At 35.4% G+C, this 27639-nt stretch overlaps 1 protein-coding gene across 2 annotated transcripts in view; it reads right to left on the bottom strand.

Moving 5' to 3' along the window:
* LOC134651378 (uncharacterized) overlaps positions 1 to 23378 on the bottom strand; it is a 71708-nt gene extending 48330 nt beyond the window's left edge. Inside the window, exon 1 of one of the 2 annotated variants that reach the window (XM_063506467.1) lies at positions 22806 to 23378. The gene's annotated coding sequence lies outside the window, so the exon portion shown is untranslated. The remainder of the gene's footprint in view (positions 1 to 22805) is intronic. The other variant, XM_063506468.1, reaches the window with a different exon arrangement.
* Between the last annotated feature and the right edge of the window lie 4261 nt (positions 23379 to 27639).

Here is a 27639-nt window from a genome sequence, read left to right as displayed (position 1 = left end):
TTAGAAACCTATCGTGTGTAGTATTAAACGAAAGGGCTTTCTAAGACGATTCCAAAAATATATCACATCATTACATTTGAGTAATTTTTTTTTTTTAATTATAATAAAAATATTTTTTAAAACATACCAAGTTTGGGTTTCTCCAGATACAATACCGTTAAAAATTTTTTTGTTAAATATACCTCAAATTATACCTAATATCCTCATATCTAATTCTAATAAAGCAATTTTGAAAATATTTACATTTAGTATATTTGTTTTAATTTTTTCTACTCCCGTACCTTTATTTGTCATTTAAAAGGTCATCTCATACACACACCTTTAAACCCCTATGTTATAGTTGTCAAGACAAGTCTTTAGTCTATTCCCCAAAAAAGTATTTGTGCATACACGCAGTATCTTTTTGGTACTTTTACGATACTTCGTGTAATCACCACTTAAAAAATATTGTATTAAATACATTGTTGCCAACCTAATTTTAATTGATTGATGAGTACTAAGTGCATAGTAGAAACAATAAAATTCCTTCAGAAGTCAGAAACGCGCATGTGACACCCGTAATATAGCAAGATCCATAGACTACGAACACCGCTTAGCGTTGCTTGTTAGTCTCCATAGGCTACTGTGGCCAAAATCGAGAAAAAAAAACTATCCAAAATTGTAATTTAACTAAGAGCAAGTACCAGGGCCTCACGAGTTACTAGAAGGTGTCGCTGACCATCCGGCCGTGGGGCGCGGGGCGCGGTGGCCGGGTCGCGTATCTTAGCTGTATACTTTTGGTTTGTTTACCTACATATATGTCCTATATGATTCCACTTGTTTAAAGTATTATTTTTGTTGAATGAAAAATATTTGTTAAATTTACAATTTTTAATATTTAAAGGTGAGATTTTTCAGTTAATTCTTACATAAATAATTTTTGCTACGAATTATAGATTCCGAGATATAAGCGACTTTCTGGAAAACCGTTACTTATATTAATTTTATGCTTTCTATTTAAATATTTAATTGAGAAATTCATAGATCACACTTTGTAAAATTGAAAAATTAAAAAAAAGTACTTCATGTAATTATTTTCAAAATTGCTTTCTTAGTGTTAGATACCTTAGGATATTAGGTATAATTTGAGGTATATTTTACAAAAAAATATTGAACGGTATTGTATCTGGAGAAGCCCAAACTTGGTATGTTTTGAAAATTATTTTTATTATAATTTAAAAAAAGCGGCCAACTGCGAGCCGGACTCGCCCATGAAGGGTTCCGTATTTAGGCGATTTATGACGTATTAAAAAAAACTACTTGCTAGATCTCGTTCAAACCAATTTTCGGTTGAAGTTTACATGGTAATGTACATCATATATTTTTTTTAGTTTTATCATTCTCTTATTTTAGAAGTTAGGGGGGGGGGGACACACATTTTACCACTTTGGAAGTGTCTCTCGCGCAAACTATTCAGTTTAGAAAAAAATGATATTAGAAATCTCAATATCATTTTTGAAGACCTATCCATAGATACCCCACACGTATGGGTTTGATGAAAAAAAAAATTTTTGAGTTTCAGTTCGAAGTATGGGGAACCCCAAAAATTTATTGTGTTTTTTCTATTTTTGTGTGAAAATCTTAATGCGGTTCACAGAATACATCTACTTACCAAGTTTCAACAGTATAGTTCTTATAGTTTCGGAGAAAAGTGGCTGTGACATACGGACGGACAGACAGACGGACAGACAGACAGACAGACAGACAGACAGACATGACGAATCTATAAGGGTTCCGTTTTTTGCCATTTGGCTACGGAACCCTAAAAACCGGCCAAGTGCGAGTCGGACTCGCGTTCCAAGGGTTCCGCGCATTACACAATTTTTAACAATATGTTTTGTTTAATGAAAAGTCAGTAAAATGTCTTTAAAAAACCCGTAGGGGCCGGATCAAAAACTAAGTACTTAAGTCCGACTCACGCTTGACTGCATATTTCTAATAGGTTTTCCTGTCATTTATAGGTAAAGAACTATTTAGTGTATTTTTTCAATATTGTAGACCCAGTACCTAGTTTCAGAGATAAGGGGGGGAAAGGGTCATTTTTTGCCTATTTTCTTGAATACCTGCTAAACTATTTATCTTAAAATTATCATTCCAAAGTTTAATTAATAATTAAATTAATAAACTTTATTTTGAAACACTTTTAGGTACAGAAATTTACAAACTTTTCTCAAAATGAGCTCTTTCATTTGATATGTAACACGATATCTTAGTTTGAAAAACTTTATTTTTTAATTTGCTCTTTTACATCCCAAAAGTGGCCTACATATTTAAAATTCATTTGTTTACGTTACATATATGTCCGTCTTTGGGTCACAAACTTACATAGGTATGTGTGCCAAATTTTAACTTCATTAAAAGTGAGTAAAATGTCTTTAAAAACCCCGTAGGGGTCGGATCAAAATCTAAGTACTTAAGTCCGACTCACGCTCGACTGCACATTTCTAATAGGTTTTTCTGTCATCTATAGGTAAAGAACTATTAAGTGTAATTTTTTCAAAATTTTAGTCCAGTACTTTCAGAGATAAAGGGGAGGAATGGTAATTTTTTGCCTATTTTCTTGAATAACTGCTAAACTATTTATCTTAAAATTATAAAAAAAATATATTTGAGATTCTCAAAATGAGCTCTTTCATCTGATACACACACGATATATTTTGAATAACTTTATTTTTTTATTTGCTCTTTTACCCCCAAAAAGTGGCCTCCATATTTAAAATTCATTTGTGTACGTTACATGTCCGTCTTTGGATCACAAACTTACATATGTGTGCCAAATTTCAACTTATTGAAAAGTGAGTAAAATGTCTTTAAAAAACCCGTAGGGGTCGGATCAAAAACTAGTACTTAAGTCAGACTCACGCTTGACTGCACATTTCTAATAGGTTTTCCTGTCATCTATAGGTTAAGAACTATTTAGTGTATTTTTTTCAATATTTTAGACCCAGTACCTAGTTTCAGAGATAAGGGGGGGAAAGGGTCATTTTTTGCTTATTTTCTTGAATAACTGCTAAACTATTTATCTTAAAATAATAAAAAAATATATTTGAGATTCTCAAAATGAGCTCTTTCATTTGATATGTAACACGATATAGTTTGAAAAACTTTATTTTTAAATTTCTCTTTTACCCCCCAAAAGTGGCCTTCATATTTAAAATTCATTTATTTACGTTACATCTTCGTCTTTAGGTCACAAACTTACATATGTGTGCCAAAATTTTGCGTTGCGGCGGGCGTCGCCGCAGAGCGGTTTGCGGCGCCGCAGATTTCTGATTTCTGATTTGTATGGAATTTAAAAAAAACTGTTTTGAAACCTATCGTGTGTGGTATTAAACGAAAGGGCTTTCTGAGCCGATTCCAAAAATATCATATCATTATATTTTAGTCATTTTTTTTTAGGGTTCCGTACCTCAAAAGGAAAAAACGGAACCCTTATAGGATCACTCGTGCGTCTGTCTGTCCGTCCGTCCGTCTGTCACAGCCTATTTTCTCCGAAACTACTGGACCAATAAAGTTGAAATTTGGCACACATATGTAAGTTTGTGACCTAAAGACGAAGATGTAACGTAAATAAATGAATTTTAAATATGAAGGCCACTTTTGGGGGGTAAAAGAGAAATTTAAAAATAAAGTTTTTCAAACTATATCGTGTTACATATCAAATGAAAGAGCTCATTTTGAGAATCTCAAATATATTTTTTTATTATTTTAAGATAAATAGTTTAGCAGTTATTCAAGAAAATAGGCAAAAAATTACCATTCCCCCCCTTTATCTCTGAAACTACTAGGTCTAAAATAATGAAAAAAATACACTAAATAGTTCTTAACCTATAGATGACAGGAAAACCTATTAGAAATGTGCAGTCAAGCGTGAGTCGGACTTAAGTACTAGTTTTTGATCCGACCCCTACGGGTTTTTTAAAGACATTTTACTCACTTTTCAATAAGTTGAAATTTGGCACACATATGTAAGTTTGTGATCCAAAGACGGACATGTAACGTACACAAATGAATTTTAAATATGGGGGCCACTTTTGGGGGGTAAAAGAGCAAATAAAAAAATAAAGTTATTCAAAATATGTCGTGTGTGTATCAAATGAAAGAGCTCATTTTGAGAATCTCAAATATATTTTTTTTATAATTTTAAGATAAATAGTTTAGCAGTTATTCAAGAAAATAGGCAAAAAATACCATTCCTCCCCTTTATCTCTGAAAGTACTGGACTAAAATTTTGAAAAAATTACACTAAATAGTTCTTTACCTATAGATGACAGGAAAACCTATTAGAAATGTGCAGTCGAGCGTGAGCCGGACTTAAGTACTTAGATTTTGATCCGACCCCTACGGGGTTTTTAAAGACATTTTACTCACTTTTAATGAAGTTATAATTTGGCACACATACCTATGTAAGTTTGTGACCCAAAGACGGACATATATGTAACGTAAACAAATGAATTTTAAATATGTAGGCCACTTTTGGGAGGTAAAAGAGCAAATTAAAAAATAAAGTTTTTCAAACTAAGATATCGTGTTACATATCAAATGAAAGAGCTCATTTTGAGAAAAGTTTGTAAATTTCTGTACCTAAAAGTGTTTCAAAATAAAGTTTATTAATTTAATTATTAATTAAACTTTGGAATGATCATTTTAAGATAAATAGTTTAGCAGTTATTCAAGAAAATAGGCACAAAATGACCCTTTCCCCCCCTTATCTCTGAAACTAGGTACTGGGTCTAAAATATTTAAAAAAATACACTAAATAGTTCTTAACCTATAGATGACAGGAAAACCTATTAGAAATGTGCAGTCAAGCGTGAGTCGGACTTAAGTACTAGTTTTTGATCCGACCCCTACGGGTTTTCTAAAGACATTTTACTCACTTTTCAATAAGTTGAAATTTGGCACACATATGTAAGTTTGTGATCCAAAGACGAACATGTAACGTACACAAATGAATTTTAAATATGGAGGCCACTTTTTGGGGGTAAAAGAGCAAATAAAAAAATAAAGTTATTCAAAATATATCGTGTGTGTATCAAATGAAAGATCTCATTTTGAGAATCTCAAATATATTTTTTTTATAATTTTAAGATAAATAGTTTGGCAGTTATTCAAGAAAATAGGCAAAAAATTACCATTCCTCCCCTTTATCTCTGAAAGTACTGGACTAAAATTTTGAAAAAATTACACTGAATAGTTCTTTACCTATAGATGACAGGAAAACCTATTAGAAATGTGCAGTCGAGCGTGAGTCGGACTTAAGTACTTAGATTTTGATCCGACCCCTACGGGGTTTTTAAAGACATTTTACTCACTTTTAATGAAGTTAAAATTTGGCACACATACCTATGTAAGTTTGTGACCCAAAGACGGACATATATGTAACGTAAACAAATGAATTTTAAATATGTAGGCCACTTTTGGGAGGTAAAAGAGCAAATTAAAAAATAAAGTTTTTCAAACTAAGATATCGTGTTACATATCAAATGAAAGAGCTGATTTTGAGAAAAGTTTGTAAATTTCTGTACCTAAAAGTGTTTCAAAATAAAGTTTATTAATTTAATTATTAATTAAACTTTGGAATGATAATTTTAAGATAAATAGTTTAGCAGTTATTCAAGAAAATAGGCAAAAAATGACCCTTTCCCCCCCTTATCTCTGAAACTAGGTACTGGGTCTACAATATTGAAAAAATACACTAAATAGTTCTTTACCTATAAATGACAGGAAAACCTATTAGAAATATGCAGTCAAGCGTGAGTCGGACTTAAGTACTTAGTTTTTGATCCGGCCCCTACGGGTTTTTTAAAGACATTTTACTGACTTTTCATTAAACAAAACATATTGTTAAAAATTGTGTAATGCGCGGAACCCTTGGAACGCGAGTCCGACTCGCACTTGGCCGGTTTTTAGGGTTCCGTAGCCAAATGGCAAAAAACGGAACCCTTATAGATTCGTCATGTCTGTCTGTCTGTCTGTCTGTCTGTCCGTCTGTCTGTCCGTCCGTATGTCACAGCCACTTTTCTCCGAAACTATAAGAACTATACTGTTGAAACTTGGTAAGTAGATGTATTCTGTGAACCGCATTAAGATTTTCACACAAAAATAGAAAAAACACAATAAATTTTTGGGGTTCCCCATACTTCGAACTGAAACTTAAAAATTTTTTTATTCATCAAACCCATACGTGTGGGGTATCTATGGATAGGTCTTCAAAAATGATATTGAGGTTTCTAATATCATTTTTTTCTAAACTGAATAGTTTGCGCTAGAGACACTTCCAAAGTGGTAAAATGTGTGTCCCCCCCCCCCCTAACTTCTAAAATAAGAGAATGATAAAACTAAAAAAAATATATGATGTACATTACCATGTAAACTTCAACCGAAAATTGGTTTGAACGAGATCTAGCAAGTAGTTTTTTTTAATACGTCATAAATCGCCTAAATACGGAACCCTTCATGGGCGAGTCCGGCTCGCACTTGGCCGCTTTTTTTTAATTATAATAAAAATAATTTTCAAAACATACCAAGTTTGGGCTTCTCCAGATACAATACCGTTCAATATTTTTTTGTAAAATATACCTCAAATTATACCTAATATCCTACGAGGATATTAGGTATCTAACACTAAGAAAGCAATTTTGAAAATAATTACATGAAGTACTTTTTTTTAATTTTTCAATTTTACAAAGTGTGATCTATGAATTTCTCAATTAAATATTTAAATAGAAAGCATAAAATTAATATAAGTATAACGGTTTTCCAGAAAGTCGCTTATATCTCGGAATCTATAATTCGTAGTAAAAATTATTTATGTAAGAATTAACTGAAAAATCTCACCTTTAAATATTAAAAATTGTAAATTTAACAAATATTTTTCATTCAACAAAAATAATACTTTAAACAAGTGGAATCATATAGGACATATATGTAGGTAAACAAACCAAAAGTATACAGCTAAGATACGCGACCCGGCCACCGCGCCCCGCGCCCCACGGCCGGATGGTCAGCGACACCTTCTAGTAACTCGTGAGGCCCTGGTACTTGCTCTTAGTTAAATTACAATTTTGGATAGTTTTTTTTTTCTCGATTTTGGCCACAGTAGCCTATGGAGACTAACAAGCAACGCTAAGCGGTGTTCGTAGTCTATGGATCTTGCTATATTACGGGTGTCACATGCGCGTTTCTGACTTCTGAAGGAATTTTATTGTTTCTACTATAGAACCTAATTAATATTTTGTAAATTAGCAGCAATGCACTTAGTACTCATCAATCAATTAAAATTAGGTTGGCAACAATGTATTTAATACAATATTTTTTAAGTGGTGATTACACGAAGTATCGTAAAAGTACCAAAAAGATACTGCGTGTATGCACAAATACTTTTTTGGGGAATAGACTAAAGACTTGTCTTGACAACTATAACATAGGGGTTTAAAGGTGTGTGTATGAGATGACCTTTTAAATGACAAATAAAGGTACGGGAGTAGAAAAAATTAAAACAAATATACTAAATGTAAATATTTTCAAAATTGCTTTATTAGAATTAGATATGGGGATATTAGGTATAATTTGAGGTATATTTAACAAAAAAAATTTTAACGGTATTGTATCTGGAGAAACCCAAACTTGGTATGTTTTAAAAAATATTTTTATTATAATTAAAAAAAAAATACTCAAATGTAATGATGTGATATATTTTTGGAACCGTCTTAGAAAGCCCTTTCGTTTAATACTACACACGATAGGTTTCTAAACAATTTTTTTTTTAATTTCATACAAAAAAAGATGACGTCATAACTCCTCTCGTTTTTTTATTTGTTGGTGCTTCGGGTCAAATTGTTTCAAATGTCCTAAAGATCAATCGTACCGATTTTGATACCTTTAACACCATTTACAGCGTTTTTTGGCGAACCGCTATCGCTATAACAACAGCAAGAGCAGAACACGTGTGAAGGGATCCATGTCTGATTAAACAACTGGTAGTCGAATTTTATTCTTTACTATGCAGCGTGGCATCACACGCGGCGCCGCACGCCGCTTGGCGGCACCGCGCGCGGCGAAACTCACCGCTTTGCGGCACCGCGCGCGGCGCCGCGCACCGCGCTGCGGCACCGCGCGCGGCACCGCGCGCGGCGACGCGCACCGCTTTGCGGCGCCGCGGCGCGGCACCGCAAAATTTTGCGTTGCGGCGGGCGTCGCCGCAGAGCGGTTTGCGGCGCCGCAGATTTCTGCGGTGCCGCGCCGCGCGGCGGCGGCGGTGCCGCACCGCGCACATGTGGCCGGGCCCTTAGATATGTATTGTTAAGTAAAAGTAATTAATAGACGACAATTTTATTAACGTCAAGCATACCATCAGCAAAATCTGCATATCGTTTGCAAGTCAAATTGCAGCAGATTTTGTAACTTTTCAAATCTCAAGCTCGTAACTGAAATGACATCGTAGACAACTTTGTCTTTAATAGAGAAATAAAGCTAGGTCGTTTTGCAAAGAAAGCAGGAAGGTAATGCGATCATCACTTAGCGGCGCTCCGCTAAACTCCGCTTTGTTCGAGTCAGCTTATCGGCAGTCTTGTGACGGACGCGGGCGGCATAATAGAGGCAGAAGAATCGAAGGACGCGGCGGGAGACACAACAAAAGGAGTCGTCCGAATTAAGAGCCCTTCCTACTATTCAGATTTTTTCCAACTACTTATACCTATATCAAATATAACCTACCTTTGACATAAAGGATGGCACTGCCGCGGGCAACATTTAAAATCAGGCCAACGCTTCGCATAAAATTGCCCTCGAATTCAAATCTCGCCCCGGCGACAAATTTTTCCTTTTGTTTTTATAAACATTGCACTCCGTATAACAAAAACAAAATCCCAAAATAACAGAAACAAATTACAATACAAATACAAATACTCTTTATTGCACACCTCATTACAGAAAACAATACAAAGAATACAGAAAAGAAGAGGGTAAACAACAGCCGGTCTTATCGCTAAAAAGCGATCTCTTCCAGACAACCTTAGCAACTTTTACGTAAGCGAGAGTGTCCGCTCAGCTATCTTGATTCGTGTCAAGTTCGTATCATATCAATAACAAATCGACTTGAAACTTTTTAATTCGGATACGCTTCCTACTCTCACCGTATCTGAGACCAGTGAGACCACCCTAGGTACGTTCAGAAATCTGAAAGTTGTTAATTTGCTGCTTAAATATACGTACATGGGTATCAAGTTACTGGGGTAAACCCAAGTAGTAGATTGAAAATTGACTTTGCCTAAAGGCTTCAAAACCACGTATTGAAAGTTGTTATTTGTTCTCCCTTCAGGCCGTTTTAACCCTCGAAGATTATCGAAATTCCTGGACTGGCCACTTAGAAAAAATAAGTCGTCTCATATATCAGAATCCAGAAACTTTCAGTATGGCCCACGTACTTTGAATAAAGCATAGGGGCCGATTCTGTCTCAACAATTTGATATGGTTTTCACCTACGACGTTTTTGTTTTTCACTAGCGATCAATCAGCGTTGGCGGCTCTGATTGGTGTTTACGGAATGCAATCACGTGTCGTCACAAAAGGCATCTCGCTCGCACTTATTGGTTCGCGTGAGATGCCTGATGAAACGACTCAAGGTCGTATAAAAATAAGATGAAAAACATATGGAAATTAAAAAAAAAGAATCGACTTCATAGTCGGAAACTCCTTGACGCTCGCAGTCAATGGAAAGGGATCAAGTATTCACGTAATTGTCTGACGAATGAACGAATAAATGAAGTCGTCCCGTTCGCTCTGGCGCTAACGAGTTTTAGAGCTATAAAGGGTATTTGTAAAATGTGAATTTCGAATCAGTTGCCTAAGCTTTTATCCTCTTTTTACTTTTACAATTTTTGATATGAAAGTAAAAATCTACACGTGTACTTAAGCTTACACGTGTAGATTTTTTTCATATTAAAAATTTGAAAGTGTGATTTCAAATTTAAAATGTTATAGCAAGCCGTAAAACTTTATTTTATATAATCCTATACTTTTTAAATCGTTAAGTATACGCATTTCAAGGCTTGGGTCACTCCACGATTGAGTAAAGCAATTCAAGATTTCAATGCTTAAAATTGTTCTACTTAAATTTAAGTGGGAATATAGGGATTAAAAGTAATATTTACTTAGAGAAAGGTACCTAAATTGTCAAATTTAATATATTATATTTATCATGAAATGCCGTAGAACCCAATTTATTGTGGTTGACATACGATTGAACTCATTTAATTATCCTAGCAGGAACTAAATCTTGACGCTTGTAATACTGATCATAGATTAGTATATGTTATTACATACTGATTGCAATATTCCTCTAAGTACTCATTATTATTTTTTCTACTCCAGCACTTAAATGTGTCAATTAAATGACTGACAGTGATATCTAAAGCAATGTCATTTGAATGCTTTGTCTATAGGCTCATAAGATGACTGCTAGCAGTCATCTTATGAGTATAATACAACTGCTTTATTTTTTTTAAAGATACAAGTTCCGATTATCTTGATTGAAAGAGGTATGTTTTCATTTTTTTTTTTTTTTTTTTTTTGCTGCAGCTGTCATAGAAAAAGTAATGTATGCAACAGCTCATAATTGGTTCTTAAAATTCTCGGGTCTTTTTTTACAAAACTCGACTACGTCTCGTTTTGTAACTTCGACCCTTGAATTTTCAGAACCCTTATTATATCACTGTTGCATAAACTACTATAATTATATCCATCGATCTCTTCAACGTCCGTTTTGTACTATGTAGATAGATGGCGGCGAAATCAGCATAAAAAGTACGAAGTAAAACAGATCAAAGAAATGCGTTGTATATAAACTTATATTTATGTAAAAACCATTTTGCCTGAAGGGCCGCTTTTGAGGATGGGAAACGGTGCTTATAATTATAATAGAACGCACATTAACGTACCTATATTATAGTGAAAAATATAAGTCAGTTCAGCCATTTTGTGGTGTACAAATCACCCTTTCACTCAGGCCAGGTGAAATTAAACTCTAATTCAGTAGCAAAAGGATTTTGATGGGTGAAAGTTTTTCCTCTTTATCTGTACTATTTTACATAGTGTGATATACACCTAGCGTGCGAAGGTCTACTTTCACGCATGTTTAATTAAAGGTTTTAATGAGCAAGGCGTGGCGGTACCTAGCACGATAAGTACCTATATTATCATATATTCGGATACGTTTTCTCTCAAAAATATGTGCGATTGCAAAAATACCTTCAATAGTTGGTGATTGGGTAAGGAGCTAAGTTTACAGTGTTTATTCACTGAGACCCCGACATGCACGATTCAAACAGTAGGTAAGTATTAGACCGGACGCAACTACTTACTTGGTTATTTATCCCATTGAGTAGCAGGACACTAACCTTATTCACCGAAAAGTGAAGCCTAAGTAGGTAAGACCTTGAACTACCAGGGGGCCTAGCCAATATGACAATCATACATCGACAAGCGCCAAACGAAAAAAATGTATCGGGATGACAGATGCTACGAAAAATTTCCAGGCATTATTTAAGTTTCTTAGAGAAACAAGTACATGAATATTAATGTACCAAATTGCATGCCGCTCAGCATATCTAAGTCGTGTCATAGACAGGGTAGGTACTGGTTTTCACCGCACCCAGGAGTAGGTATTTATTTTTAGAACATTAAATTTTACGACATTCAGCTCATTTAGCTATGTATGTATGTATGTATTAACGATGTATCTACAAAAACTTTTTTTTATCGTGCAGTGTATTCAAATCAACAGTAATCTCTAATCTAGTTGCGTATAACGACTGAATCAGTTCTGCGGTGACAGTTACCAAACTACTACGATGTATCAATTAGAGGCTCATCACTCATGCCGACAAATTAACGACAAGAGCCGCATTCAGCATTAATTGCACATTACCAATATACCTAACTACAGTTTTTATACCACGTCGGAGGTATACAAGCATACTGCCCATTGGTGGTAGCACTTTATACACGCGCGTTACCGTACTTTTAAAAAGCTCGTATTTCCTGCCTGTACACAGTAACTTGTTTCGTTCATAACCCTATAATGCTACTCGTATAGTTATAATGCAAATGCTAATGTCCTTTTATGCTGAAGCTACGCTTCAAAGAGTTTGGAGCAAGCAAGCACAAGTAACTATGTAACTAAGTAATTATTCCACTTTCTTTTAACACATTTTTTTTAATGCACATTTCGGAATAAAGCACAATCTAGAGCTGTTCATTTATTCTAATTACTGCGAATTTAATGATTAAAAATAAAATCTGAAAGTACTAATTAATTGGAATTAAAGTATTATCTTAGCTTGGCAGTTAAAAAAAGTAAACCGTCAATGTATTTTAAAATAATGTGTCTGCTTTACTGTTTATTTATCGAAGCAAATAGATAATAAAACGCTTATATTTATGACCGAAGAAATTTATTGAAGACAGGAATAATATTAGTCTGTGGAATAAATAACTAATATTTTGTTCCGCTTTTATTTAGCGTAAGAATGCGACGATTAATCCAAAATATCGTAAGTAAAGACACCTACATTTACCTACGTAAAAACTACTATTTCAATTGTTTTTGCTATGTTCAGCCCCTAAGTATGATACCCAGCGACGAAGTATACCAAGTATACAGATACAGACAAAGCTCTTGGTACATTTTTGACTTAAAAACAGTCATACGACTGACACTTTTCTGGCACATGCCACTGAAAGTTCTTCTTCCCTTCCCTTCTCCGTAAACAAACATAGGTACTCAGACCGCAAATTTTTAATATACACAATTTTGCGCTATTAAAAAAAGTTGTGATTGGTCATTAAAAGTTTTGATTAGCAGAAATAAAATATCTTATTTCAAACATCTTGCGTGGAGCTTAAATTTAGAGATGTAAATGGTCCCTAATGTCAGAGCAATACGAATAGTAATAAGATTTGGAGGTGTATAGGCTCTCCAAAATGAAATTACATAAAATAAGTGTTTTACGTTAGGACTGTTAAGCTAACAATCCCTAATATTGTATACTGGGCGTGTTAAAACAGCTGCCGAGTTTAGCCCAAAAATTATCTGAAATTCTAATAAGCGGATTATATTATAAGGTATTTACAAAGCCAAAGCCAGCATCAGTGTAATTCTATTTATTTTCATTTTCACCTTTACATTTTTATTCGCATCCTCGGGGAGTCGCCAAGCGCTTGTCACGTTTGTTTCCGAATTTATATAGGTATGCTAATGTTATCCAGGAATAGAGCTGGCTGGTTCGCGAAATATATCAACTACTCCCAGAATACCACGTAAAATTACTTCGCACGGGACGAATGGGACAATAATGTGTTATAATATAATCTTTGTGTCGTAGCTTGTAGACTTACAGCCCGACTTTAACCTTTTCCACGCCGTGTCAAAGACAAAAGCTGTCACTGAGACGCCACATCATCGAGGTGTCAAAACTGATTTTGAACTTAATGTATATGCACGTAGGTCGATGTTGCTCTGTGGTCTGTGACCGATTAATCGGTCTTTGGCGTTGAACCTACGGTGCGGATATATCGATCATTGGCGTGCAAAAGGTTAAAGAGCAGTTTTTGCCTTTTTTCATTGGAGCAAGGTACAGAAGCGTAAGGAGGTAAACCTAGTTTTGACGTTGACTATATATGTAGATGCAATCTACAATTACACTATACCTTGTGCACTCGTATTTGCGTCAATTGACACATGATACTGACAACAGTAATAGAACGTAAAATATCTTGCACATCGAAATTACAAAAGAAGACAATTGCACTGCGAACGTTTACGTTCTACGTCTTTTTTTAAATTTAGGGTTGGCCGGACACCACCGTTATAAATGAGTAGTCGTCTAAGTAAATCGATATAAATTTTTCATTTTAGGTCGCAACAATTAAATTCAATGTTTTATTCATAAAATATACATTTTACACGTCAAATTTTTAAACATTATTAAATTTAGGTAAATTTATTATAAATCATTCATATTACAATAGTTATTAGATATTTATAACAAAGCATTATTAAATTTATTATATCTTCTTATTATTATTTATCAGCCATAATATATAATTCTAGCTTTATTTAATTCTCAAATAAAAAATCATTAAACGTCACAATTCGATACCTCAGTATAGGTGCCATCCAATCGTAATCGCTTGCTGTGACAATCGATTTGGGTTAGTTACATCTCTATATACGTCAGTCATAATGTGTTAAATGACGCAAACAAGAATAATTCCACTATAGTGCGATTCTTGAGTTTATTTATTGTCTTCCCTGAATCAGTACGAGTAAGTGCCGCTTGACGATGTTTATGGTTGAATAATTTTACGGTTTAGACTCACTTGTTTTAAGTCACTCGCACGACATGCGATACACCGCCGTCGTGAACGCTGCTCGCACTGTTAGTGCTTGAGAAAGGAGACCTAGGCTCTCCGAAACATGTGGCGCGAGTGACTTAAAACAAGTGAGTCAAAAGGTGGCAGTCCATTTCCAACCGCAGCTGCACTACTGTTCATTTTACTATGGAAATTGACAGTAACAGCGACGCGTTCAGTACCAGTAGTGCAGCTGCGGTCAGAAATGGAATGTTACCCTTAACCGTAAAATTATTCAATGTTAGTACTTATGTCTCACCACAGTTTAAATTCGATGTTTATGGTATTCTACTAAATTGGACTCTACATGTCCGGCAACTGGTTGTGCCACCGTGGTGTCCCGGTGAGATATGGCCCTAATTTCAAACACGATGCATCGACTTTAGTAAGCAGTGTAAGCACACTAACTTGTAAACAAATTAATCCGTTCAGTTACTAGACGCATAGCGGAGAGCTTTTGCGAATTAAGTATGTACCAGGGATGTTCCGGATGCCGATTTTTTGACATCCGCGGATGCGGATTTATAAAGGCTCACATCCGCGGATGCGGATGCGGATGTCAAGATAGATACATAAAAAACGTCAAATATTACATTTTACTAATTTTTATTTCAAAAAACCGGCCAAGTGCGAGACGGACTCGCGTTCCAAGGGTTCCCTACAAAAAGTTCCACTCTAGCTTGACTCCTCATTCTAATAGGTTTTTTTGGCTAATGACTAAATTACCTAGCAGTCTAGCAAGTACGCCGATGATAAGACGTTCCTGTACCGACCTGTTCCACATCCGCATCCGCATTAAACTCCGCATCGATTTTATGCGGATGCGGATGCAGATGCAGATGCGGATGTTGAGAATAATGCGGAAGTTCCGCGGTTGCGAATGCGGATGCGGATATTCGCAACATCCCTGGTATGTACGTGTTTACCGCGCATTTACATGTCGCTTAAAAGATTACTTCACACGAGTGCCCGCAGACAATGCATTCAACATGCCGCCAAAATGCTTATCCCTCACGTGGAAACAGCGGCTTTGTTTAAAATCAACTTCGCCATTTAACACATTGCCAGTTCTTGTCAATTTCTTGACGGAGTCGTAAGTTCTGTATATTATATTCGTGAAGCTCGCACTTAGAGGTGCTCCAGGGTGTAAATTAAGGGGTTATTTTATTTATTTCAGGATACTTTCTGCCGACGGGTAAAGAGAAAATATATGTTGTTTCCCTTTCCCTCTTAGAAACAAGATGGCAGAAAGTGTCCGGCGAACACACAAACTTAGTTCTATTCAATTATGACGTTTAAATAGGTAACACTTGCACAGCCTGATCTATCAAAATCGCTGCCAAATTAGCTTGGTCTAACTCTATATTATGTAATTTATGTAATAAAATAATGAAATTGAAATGAAAATTCAGTGTTTTTAATATCGATAACTAATACCTACCGATACCGATACCTGGTCTGAAAGAATTATTTTGATCTTAATTTGATAATGAAAATTTTTCTCTCTTTGTCACGTGTCAAAAATGTTAAAAATAGACGATCAGCGATCATACTCTCGATTCGCGCATTATCTCTGGAACGGGCTTAGGGTATATTTCCAGTAGTTCTATTGACAGTTCCGTTAATAGAACTACGACTAAACTCTGTTTTTATACATTCCAGATTCAAAAATGACATTTCGGTTGACATGACAACTTGAGTATTCGGACTAAGTATATGATCTAAATACTACTATCGGAATATCTAGGATATAATAGTGCATGCAATGTAATTTTTATTCTCAACTAGCTTCTGCGTAGACTGATAATTAATGCATTAAATTAAAAAAAGCGGCTAAGTGCGAGTCGGACTCGCCCATGAAGGGTTCCGTATTTAGGGGATTTATGACGTATTAAAAAAAACTACTTACTAGATCTCGTTCAAACCAATTTTTGGTGGAAGTTTGCATGGTGATGTACATCATATATTTTTTTTAGTTTTATCATTCTCTTATTTTAGAAGTTACAGGGGGGGGGGACACATTTTACCACTTTGGAAGTGTCTCTCGCGCAAACTATTCAGTTTAGAAAAAAAATATATTAGAAACCTCAATATCATTTTTGCAGACCTATCCATAGATACCCCACACGTATGGGTTTGATGAAAAAAAAATTATTTGAGTTTCAGTTCTAATTCTAAGTATTTATAGGGAACCCCCAAAATGTATTGTTTTTGTGTGAAAATCTTAATGCGGTTCACAGAATACATCTACTTACCAAGTTTCAACAGTATAGTTCTTATAGTTTCGGAAAAAAGCGGCTTGTTGTTGTACACGGACAGACAGACAGACAGACATGACGAATCCATAAGGGTTCCGTTTTTTGGCAGCGTTTTTTGGGAACTTGTGGCAGACGTTTGACACACACCCACCTTGGCCCAATGGGAGAAATTCATGTCATTAACGTCAAAATACGTTCGTTTGTGTACTGATTCATGAGTACCCTTGAAAGGGTGGCCCTATTCGTTTCTCTATTCCGGTTTAACGCTGAAAATAGGTTTCGTCGAACTCGTTTTTCTTTTAAGTCTAGACGACTAGGGGTTTATTCATGTTCAGGTCAATTACTGTAGGTAGCTTAAATATTGCATTGGCGTTGCACGATGCAGTTTGATTTCTGAGATATAAACTTCAGAATATGTTTAAAGTTTAAACTTAGGTCTTAAGGTGACGGTAGAGGTGGGTAAATTTTCAGATTCTGTCAATTTACCCCATTTCACACACAAGCGCACTTCACGCACACTACCTCACTTTACTGGGACAGGTCACTGACCCATCAAGTTTTTTTTTAAGATAGCGTTTTGAGTTTAGTGGCCTCCTTTTAGGAAAAGCGTTCCATTGAAAGAAGAAAGAGAAACAATACATTTAATCTTGCTTTCCTTGTCTGTTCATGTCACACGTGACGTATTTAAATTCTAATAATTCATTTGGTTGTTGACAATTTTCTACATTATGGCTTTGTCGAGATACGCGTTTTCTAAAGTTAAACCGAATAAAACCAGATGTCATTAAGTCAGATGTAAAATTTTATTTACTACTCTATACGACTTTTCATAAGGCTCAAAATCAATTAAATGAGAATTTAAATAAATAAAGTTCCGGCAGGGTGCAAAATTTAATTAAGGCGGACAAAATAAAATTTGAAAATATATGGAAACAGTGTTGGCTAATGTACCCCTAATATCTTTACCGATTTACTTTTATGTGGTATATTCGCCTTTTGTTTCACTATTAAATTAATACAATTAAAATAAAAAATATTATACCGGTATTCCACCGGTATTATTTCAGTGCTGAAGCGATTATCTTCGATCGTAGCCTTGATAATGTAGGTGTTGATAGTTACTTACGGCGGTAGGAGCGGCAATGAACCCCGTGCAGAGTAGAACGTGAGGTGCGTTGGGATAAGTGCATATATCTAATTATAATTCTTTGGCTGGTTGGTAACCCTCTATATTTTATTTTTTGTTTTACTGTTATTAGGTTAAGGGAGTTTTAGGGAGTGAAAAAAAAATGATTTTCGTTTTATGCGCTCGCGTGATTGCCGATGGATTATAATTAGACAAAAGAACTTGTTTTCCACGCATCGAATGTAGATCCCTATGACACTACCTCCAAGTCTTCTCCAATAATGTTTATACCGTATTTTAATTACCTACCTTAAATGTCTTTTTTTTTTGTGCTATACATACTTCAAAAAAATCGCTGGAGGCCTAGCGGTAAGAGCGTGCGAATTGCAATTCCGGCTCGTACCAATGAGTTTTTCGGAACTTATGTACGAAATATCATTTGATATTTACCAGTCGCTTTTCGGTGAAGGAAAACATCGTGAGAAAACCGGACTAATCCCAATAAGAGCCTAGTTTACCCCCTATGGGTTGGAAGGTCAGATGGCAGTCGCTTTCATAAAAATTAGTGCCCACGCCAATTTATGGGATTAATTACCAAGCGGACCCCAGGCTCCCATGAGCCGTGTCAAAATGCCGGGACAACGCGAGGAAGATGATGATGATGTGACACATACTTCCAAAAAAATCTACAAATATTTTACGTGACAACTGCTTATAAGTAAATATTATGTAGGTACACTTATAAAGTATAAAGTAGAAAATATCTTATAGGTACATAATATAAAAACCGATCATGTACGAGTAGGATTCACTATGGGTTCCACAGTTACACATTTTTATTGCATATTTTTTGTTTAAGACCAACTCACCTATTATAGGACATAGGTCTTCCATTAATCTTTTGGCGTTGAACTATTTTTTAACCGACTTCCAAATCTAAAAGGAGGAGGTTATCAATTCGGTTGTATGTTTTTTTTTTTTTATTTTTTTTTATTTTTTTTTTTATGTTTGTTACTCCATATCTCCGTCATTACTGGACCGATTTTGAAAATTTTTTTTTGATTGTATGTATATGCATACAGATTGGTCCCGTTTTTGTCAAAACCCGGTTCTGATGATGGGATCCATGAGGAATCGAGGGAACTCCTCAAATTTTAAAGGCATATGTATAGAATTTTATATATTTTCATCAGAAAATCAAGCATTTACATTAAAAACTGTGGGATTTGATGAAGTGGAACTGCTGATGATGATCAGAACAGAACTCTTCAACGACGCATAGTACCTACACGTTTAGTGATTTTGAATTTCGATTTTGACTTGGACTGGGCCCCGGACTTCGGACTCGGACCCGTACTCGGACTCGGAGCCGGACTCGGATCCGGACCCGGACCCGGATCTTGATCCGGAAAACCACTATGATACTTAAACTAAAAAAACACTATGATTACCATAAAATGTATAGGTACATATTACCAAATAAAGTATAAGCGCCGTTAAGTGGGTTAGGCTAGTAGTTAGAGAAGTCGTTTTTTTTCTATTAAAGATTATTGTATATGTATTTATGTGATACAATTCTGAGTTAGGTTATGGTACATTTTTGCTCACCTACTTATAATTATGTATTATATCTGATATGTCACATGATACCAAAAATCGCCGCAAAGTTAAAAGTTCATTTATTTACGTTACTCATCTTCGGATCACCGACTTACTACTTCCTTACTTGACATATGTGTACTAAATTTCAATTGAACTAGTCCAGTAGTTACGGTGAAAATTGGCTTTAACAAAATGGCAGACACACGAGTGATCTTATAAGGGAGATTATTTTCCTTGAGTGAATGGTATGCATTTACCCCAATGCACCTCACGTTCCACGCGGCGCGGCGTAATCTGGCCCCTATTTCACCACGGTGACAGGTACGACAAAAACATCACTGTTATTGACGCCATAGGCATCCATGGACTACAGTTACCGCTAACACTGATTTAAACTTTCACGATTTTTACACATTATTAAATTGTACAACGGAACCGCAAAACGTTCAAGCGGATAAACAAGACCAAGTGCGGGTAGTTCGAAAAACTCGCGCGGTTAGAAGATGCTGATGTCAACTTAAGCCAGTCTTCTCCGAGACCACGGGGACAACGCCGTCCTCGAAACGTCGGAGGTAAATCTTAAAACTTAGATACGCGATTAAGTCCCGTTGTACAATTTAATAATACAGTTACCGCTTACCATCGGGCGGGCCGTATTCGTGTTTGCCACCGTCATTGTACCTATTATTAAAAAAAAAAACTTTATTATATCGGATAAAACAGACATTTCTCTCGCGAAAAAATCTTGTGACAATTGTCACAAGATTTTTCAAAGAATTTTCGGTAAGTCTTGACAGGAAATGAGTTCTGTGTCGCAATTTCGATACAGTTGCCGTGTTTCTTGTGACAATTGTCATTAGCTTCGCAAAATAAGAATTTTTTAGTGGCAATATAATGGAGTTTATTTATTTATTAAAATGTTGGTGGCAAACAAGCACATCGCCCGTCCGATGGTAAGCGGTTACCGTAGCCTATGGAGGCCTGTGACGTCAGCAACAGTGATGTCGACAACTGTCGCACCTGTCACCGTGGTCGTGGTGAAATAGGGGCCAGTAAGTACCTAATAATCGCAGTGGTCTTAAGTGTCACAGACCCTACTGGCGCGTAAGTCCTTTATGACAATTTCTGCCTATTTTAAATTCTTCAAAAAAAAAAGAAACCGAATAATTATATCGGACTACCGAATTTTCACGAGAATCAGTTGAGAAATGTGATATGCAAAGGAGAAGAATTCGTACATACGAAAGCATTTTTGCCCAAGTTGAAACGGAGACCTTCGCCAACGCTCGGTCAATGATGGTTTAGGTACAGCTAGCTGCAGAGAAAAGGTACCACCCCTGCATACAATTATCTATCTGGTCGTACCTTTTCTCTGCAGCTGACTGTACACCTATAAAAATGGTTGTCCCTGCTGTAATTTTATACCGGTACCGTACTTTGTATTTCAACCGGTATAGTTTTACCTTCAAAACGAACCGGTATTGATAAATAATAACGGTACCATACCGCTTATACCGTAAAGAAAGCATGATGCAGTCTCTGCTTTGCACAATTATTGTGTGGACAAAATTCTTATAATCACCGAAACATACATACCTACGCACATAATGTCATTGAAATAAAACATTGTTATTTTATAGTAAATTTATATAATACTCGATATATACACATAACAATAACCAGACCGCAGCGGTATTAGCCTGTAAGCTTCATCTCTTGTCTCCAAATCCGCAAAAACTAGTTAGTACTAAATGCTGGTCTTGCTGTTATTTTATTCTTGAAGATTATGGCTTGTTTCTTGATTATTGAGAACAGCACGTAATCGCACACATATAGACGGAACGAACGGCAACAAAGTAGGTGTAGACACTAAGACTTTCAGGTATTAAACGAATTACGCTTCGTATTAATAGGTAAGTAATATTTAAATGAATATATAATATTCTCTAACGTAAATACAAGATTACAATTGACATCAAATGTCATTGACGTACAGAAGTCATATACTTTTTTTTAATGACGCAAAATTGATACCAGCATAATGAAAATCAATCCCAATCAGTAAAACGAGTCTTTAAACTTTTTTCATTTTAAGCGGGTTTTGAAGGAACAAGTTACTTAAATTCAATTGTAATCGTATTGTTTTAGGATAGTTTACTGCTGTTTTCGATCGTTACGACCTGTAAATAACAACAAATCAAATTTTAAATAAATTTATTTACCCTATTTTTTGAAATACAATTTATCTACTGGTATACATTTTCGTATGCGTATATGATGAAATGTCTAAATAATGTCAAAAACGAGCTACGACGATGTACACGTCTGCTTCGATCCAAGGCCAGCGGCCATCTGACTCGAAGAAGAATTTTGAGTGATGTCGTCAATGTATGGAAATTGTACGAAAGTTTACATTTGGGATTGAATTTCTGTGTTGTATTTGTGAGTAAAAATATAAGTAGATAATAATTTGCTAGTTTAGTTATCTAGCTTTCAAAATCACACAACAACTCAATGACTGTTAAAGGCAAAACTGTAATGCGTGTTGCTCAAACGGAACTCCATATTTTGATTTTTGGATACTTTTAGTGTCGATTTGTAGAGAATTACAGCAAATAAAAAATATTATGCCGTGAAGAGCCGGTACACGGCTTCTTCGTGAACAAATTTACGTATAATTTAATGCAGTTATTAAACATTTCTTGAACAAATTGATTGCACAAAGTGAGCTCTAAATCGAAAACGTCATATACCGTCCCCTTAAGTGTAATCTGTGGCCTGTTAACGTTATTATTGGTAATTGAAAAAAGCTATAACCTTATTGGTCACACAGTGCACAGCTTTTCCTGTGTGAATATGTATATTCCTGAAGTCAATAATAATTAAATATATAATTATCTATACTCATATATAGGTTGGGTTAGATTAGGATATTTATCTTCTAGAGTGATATGGTTTTCATACCTAATAACTACTAAGTTTAATATAAAGAAAACTTTAATTATAGTTTCCACAAAGAAACGAAAACGTGCAAAATATTTGATCTTGTTTGCAGAGTTATAAGAACGTGTCATAATTATATTTTTGCGCAATACGTTGTAAAAGATATATTGCTGATGACTGCAATGGTACTATATTACGATAACAGAATAGTCGAATAACGTATTCATAACTTTGTTTAACTTGTCACTATGGATTTATTAAACATACGCTGGTTATATTATCGAAGATAATGACCGTATGCCGAGGCTATAGAAATATTTAATGAATCTTTTGGAAAGGTCAGCTGTGTTCGTATTTATTCTGTGTATTGTATGCGTGCGTTTTTAATAATCCAAATAGGTATTTTTGTTAATGAAACTTACTTTTAAATTCCACATTAAAACCCAGATATTGCAATCCTGTTAAGAAATCTTACCATAACCTAATATATTTGGGCACTTAAATTCAATAACACTAACACATTTCACTTAAAAGTTTTCGCACTTTCACAACACACGTCAATTTCGCCAGAAAATCAAAACCGTTTGAACACATATCGCGCGTATTCGAATTTAGAACTCCGATTCCGTCATTCGAGTTTTTTCATTGTTTTTTTTTTCTTTTCGGCCAATGGAGCACTGGCTGTTCACGTCACGTCTATGGTGCTCCCGTGGCGGTAACTTTTCGCCGACTGACGGCGCGACGTCGTGGTCACTAGCTATCGTTGATTTTAATCTTGATTACCACTAACAATCGGGTCAGGGCTCCGGTGTTATGTTGAGCGAAAATTTACGAAAAATTCTTACCGACCGTGAATTGTGAGCGGAAAATTGACATGACGTGAGGAATTGTATTGCCCTTTGGTAATGGCAAAATTATAGTACAGTTGAACTTATGGCGTGATTGATTCTGTAATGGCATAATTTCATGCTGACATTCGTTCACCCCCATTCGAAATAACGCCTACGTATAAATATAAATGCGGCCTTTGTTTATTGTTACTATTCTAATGACTAAATGCGCTTAGATACACGTAGGTTTTAACTACAGATCATATCATCTCCTAGTCCGGATTATATATACATGTATCTAATAAAAGTAAGAGCGGAACACATGAAAGTTGGACGTAGGTTTAGATTTATCAACAGGGTGCATAGACAACATGCAAATCGTTTACGCTCCGTAGCGAATGAAACGCAAATTGTCACTGTCGCACTAATATGGAAGAGTGATAGAGAGATACAAAGCGTTTCGTTATCGTAGCGCAAGCGATTATCACCTTGGCTAGGCACCATGTTACCTACATTACGGCATAATTATAGACTATAACTTGATATAGCGATTGTAAATAAAGTCATTGCATCAATGTGGTATTAATCAATCTAGAGGGTCAAATAGATACTTACTGCGGGCCTATGACGGTCACAATTTTATCGTCTGTCATCATGGTATGCTCGCTGTATGGACGTCTCTTTTTATGAAATAAATAAATGCCAAAGTGACGTATGACATGAATGACACGATAGACGATAACAAAACCATCATATTCGTAATGGAAGATTATTGGTACATACGCAACATTAGTCTATAAACCACGTGTTGTAATTAGTGGCATAGAGAAATAAGTAAGCAAATCAGCTTACTAAATGTTCGTGGTGAAACTGTTCTGAAGAAGTTTTGATAAAATTTTAACTAGGTATAATAGTTTAAGTACTTACATAGATGCCTCAGAAAAGTGATTAAATTATTTCTATTGGCACGGTCTTTATTCATGACAATGACACCTCTTAACATGTTATTTATTAATTTAATAACACATACAAATTATAGGTGTGTTACTGAAATTAATTATAATATTAACGGACTGTTCTAAAGATATAGACTATATAGAGAGTTACTAACTGTAGAATCAACTTCACAATATCTAAGGTGAGTGAGTAAGGTCTGTTCAAATATTTGTTTTAATGGAATTCCAGGTACCATAATAAAAAAGTCTGACCTCCCTAGTCCATAAACAGGACTGGTGCCAAATCAACACATCGCTATGCTAACTACAAAACCCGCTGTTTGTTTGCTCTGTGCGTGACCGTGTCGCCGCCCTGGCAGGTATGAGGCACATTAGGAGGATAGTGGACGATCATTTATCCATATAAACGTAGACCCCATTTCCCTACCTGGATATTGACTTTATGGATAATTTTAATACTTTTTATTGAATATTAACCGTAGCCAAGCCCCTTGGTTTTATGTTTTTAGATTTATTGATAATTGTAAGAGTGAGGAGCAACAAATTCCATACAATATTTTAAAACCTCCTAACTCTTACGTTTCGTAATTTATGTAAAATCTAATGAGTTGGTATAGGTACCTTTTTAGTTCCTAATTTTAGTATTTTAATTTAATACAACAGGTTGCAGAGTCGGACCTACTACCAGTTCTTGATTTTAGGAAACACCATTAGAACATTTAGAACCAGGACAAGATGCGTCAAATACCATCCGAAGCTCGGATGTTGTTCTTTCATCTCTGAAGACTGCATGATGTGGAAAATAAACTGCATCTGGGTTGTTTTCCTATTCTGGAGGAATCTCTTCCTAGTATGAGAAGTATTAGATTAGAACACTTATTTGAATTCAATTTAAATTAAGTAAGCTAAAATAAATCTAAAGCGGTCACGTTCCTTCATCCCCTATCTTCTTAAAATATCTGACAGTTGAAGCTTGTCAAATAGTATAAAACTGTAGTCCGTTTTCTCCCACTTCCCTACCTCGCACTTTGCACATACAGCCAACGGGTGGGATCTCATGTTTGCACCTGTGGCACTGATGCGCAAACATTCCACCACATCATCGAGTCATCATCATCAGTGGATGCAATAACGCCGCGTTTCAGAACTGGCGTTTTCTTCGAACTTAAATTTCATACTTGAATTTTATAATGATTAATATTAGGTATCAAAAAAAAAAAACAATTGTAGACTTTTTAAATCAGAATGCACCTTCTGCCTGCACCTGCTAGCATGAGTTGCGTTCTCGCGCGCGACTTCATACATCCAGCGCGACTTCAAGTATGGACTCGCGCGCGAGAACACAACTTATGCTAGACCGCCTGATCACATTTAGCGACGACGCCATGAAGTTGCTGAGTGGTTTTATACGCTACTTGTAGTTATTTTTTGTTTAATATTAACCACATTTAATATTAATTAACACGATTAACCGAATAAATAAATTACTAATGGAATTTTTCACGACCCTGTTTTCTGGAGTGATGAAGAATTACCTAAAATTAGAATAGAATCTCAGGATAAAACGATGACATGAGATCTTAAAATGATTTCTCAAATAATCTCTTCTAGTTTTGTTCTAGCGCATTACGTATTTTGAATAAAACATTCTCACAAGCTGAGCTGAATGGAACCTTGACTCAATGTCATAGAGACTGACATATAAAAGCTTTTAAATCTGTCTTTACCCATCCACTTACTTAATCATCGTTAAAGTGCGAGTGAGATGCGCTTATGTAACTAATAGCGCCGTCCTCCACCCGCCACTATTACAGGAAGGAAGGTCGAGGTCGTTGATATATTTTTAATATTATCAGTTTCTATCTGTTAAATGAAATGTTCCGTGTATTTTTTGTTTGTGTAATTGTGTGTTCGTACAATTCATACGAAAATGGACACGTTACTTTGGATAATTTATTCATTCATTCTTTCATTTGAGTTTTTTTGCAAAGAAAATATGTAAGTTGCAACGCAAAATGTTACTTATTTCATGAGAATATGAAAAAAAAGCTAAGCCTTGTTAACGTTTCAAAATTAATATTCTTATAAAAGTCCATGTTTCGCGAAAGTTTCCGACCTTTAGCGACTTACAAAGTTCGCAGGGATTGGTACTTAATTCTGATTGCTTTATAGCTATATTTATGATATTGTAAAGAGTGGAATAAAGATCTGAGCAGGATAGGTACCTATATGTTATGGAACTTTATCTTTAAATGTCAGGTCAATTTTATACAAAACTGACAAACTTAAGTTGTGAGGCGAATCACACATTGACAATGCAATGATACTGCGAGCAGCTGCTGTGAGAAAAGAAAATATACATTAGATAAAGATAAAAGACATGTATTCGTGACAATCAAAAAATTGTACGAACATGTACAGACAACAAAAGCAGAGAAACAGATAACTAAACGACAAAATACACAAGCCTTATTAAGCTTAAAGCGCTGGTCTTCCGTAGGTATTTCTGACCCATTTCGTACCTTCTCACAGTGACAATCAATATTAAAGTCGCCAGAGAACTCATACTATTGTTACTGTGACAAGGTACAAAATGGGTCGGAAATTAAATTGTTTGACTGTACAACGTCCTTTAGCCTGTTCTACATATTATATTCGCAAGAATTTAATATTCCTTTGTGTAATAAATTGCAGTAAAGCTGCTTAAGTATTTTTGAAATCTTTGACTTGTAGAATTCAGTAGGCATTATCGAAATAAAACAGACACAATAATATCTCTGCAGTGAAAAGGGAAACCATGCGGTCATAATATCATCCGAAGAATGTCCACTGCTGTGCTGGACAAAGGTCACCCTAAAAGTACTCAACTATTTCTGCGTCGAAAAGTTTTCTACGATCTCGAGCACATCGTCGGTCCAAGTATTTAATGTAAAATCTATAATAAAAAAAATCCCCTCCACGGAACGGATATTGCCGAGCATAGAGCTATTCAGAAAATGTAGATCATTTTCAAAAATATTTTTTTTCCTAACGCTACCAACCGGTATATCAAGACAAAACTATTACATTTCCGAGCGTTGACACTTCAATATTAGAAAAGGGATACTAGGACACTAGTCCCGCTCCTGATAAAGAACACGCGAGGGAATTCGCAGACGTAGTGACGCCGGCGTCGAGTATCTTCGGATATCGTAAATAATTTTTACAGTACATATGGTGCTACTTTCCCGCACTAGTGCGTAAATAAGCACTTTTCGTTGCTATGTCAAATATTTAAAGGGGCATATGTACTGTAAAACGTTGTTCGATACACGTGCGAATAGGTAATTCGCAACTCGTGTCGATTTAAAACACTCCCTTCGGTCGTGTTTTAATTTATCGCCACTCGTTTCGAATTTCCTCTTTTTCGCACTTGTATCGAAAATAACTATTACAGTACATATGGGGCTACTTTTCCGCACTAGTGCGTA

Source organism: Cydia amplana, chromosome 10, assembly GCF_948474715.1.
Source record: "Cydia amplana chromosome 10, ilCydAmpl1.1, whole genome shotgun sequence".
In the NCBI taxonomy this organism is placed as follows: domain Eukaryota; kingdom Metazoa; phylum Arthropoda; class Insecta; order Lepidoptera; family Tortricidae; genus Cydia; species Cydia amplana.
Note: the sequence above shows the minus strand (reverse complement) of the source record. Positions and strands in the feature narration are given on the sequence as shown.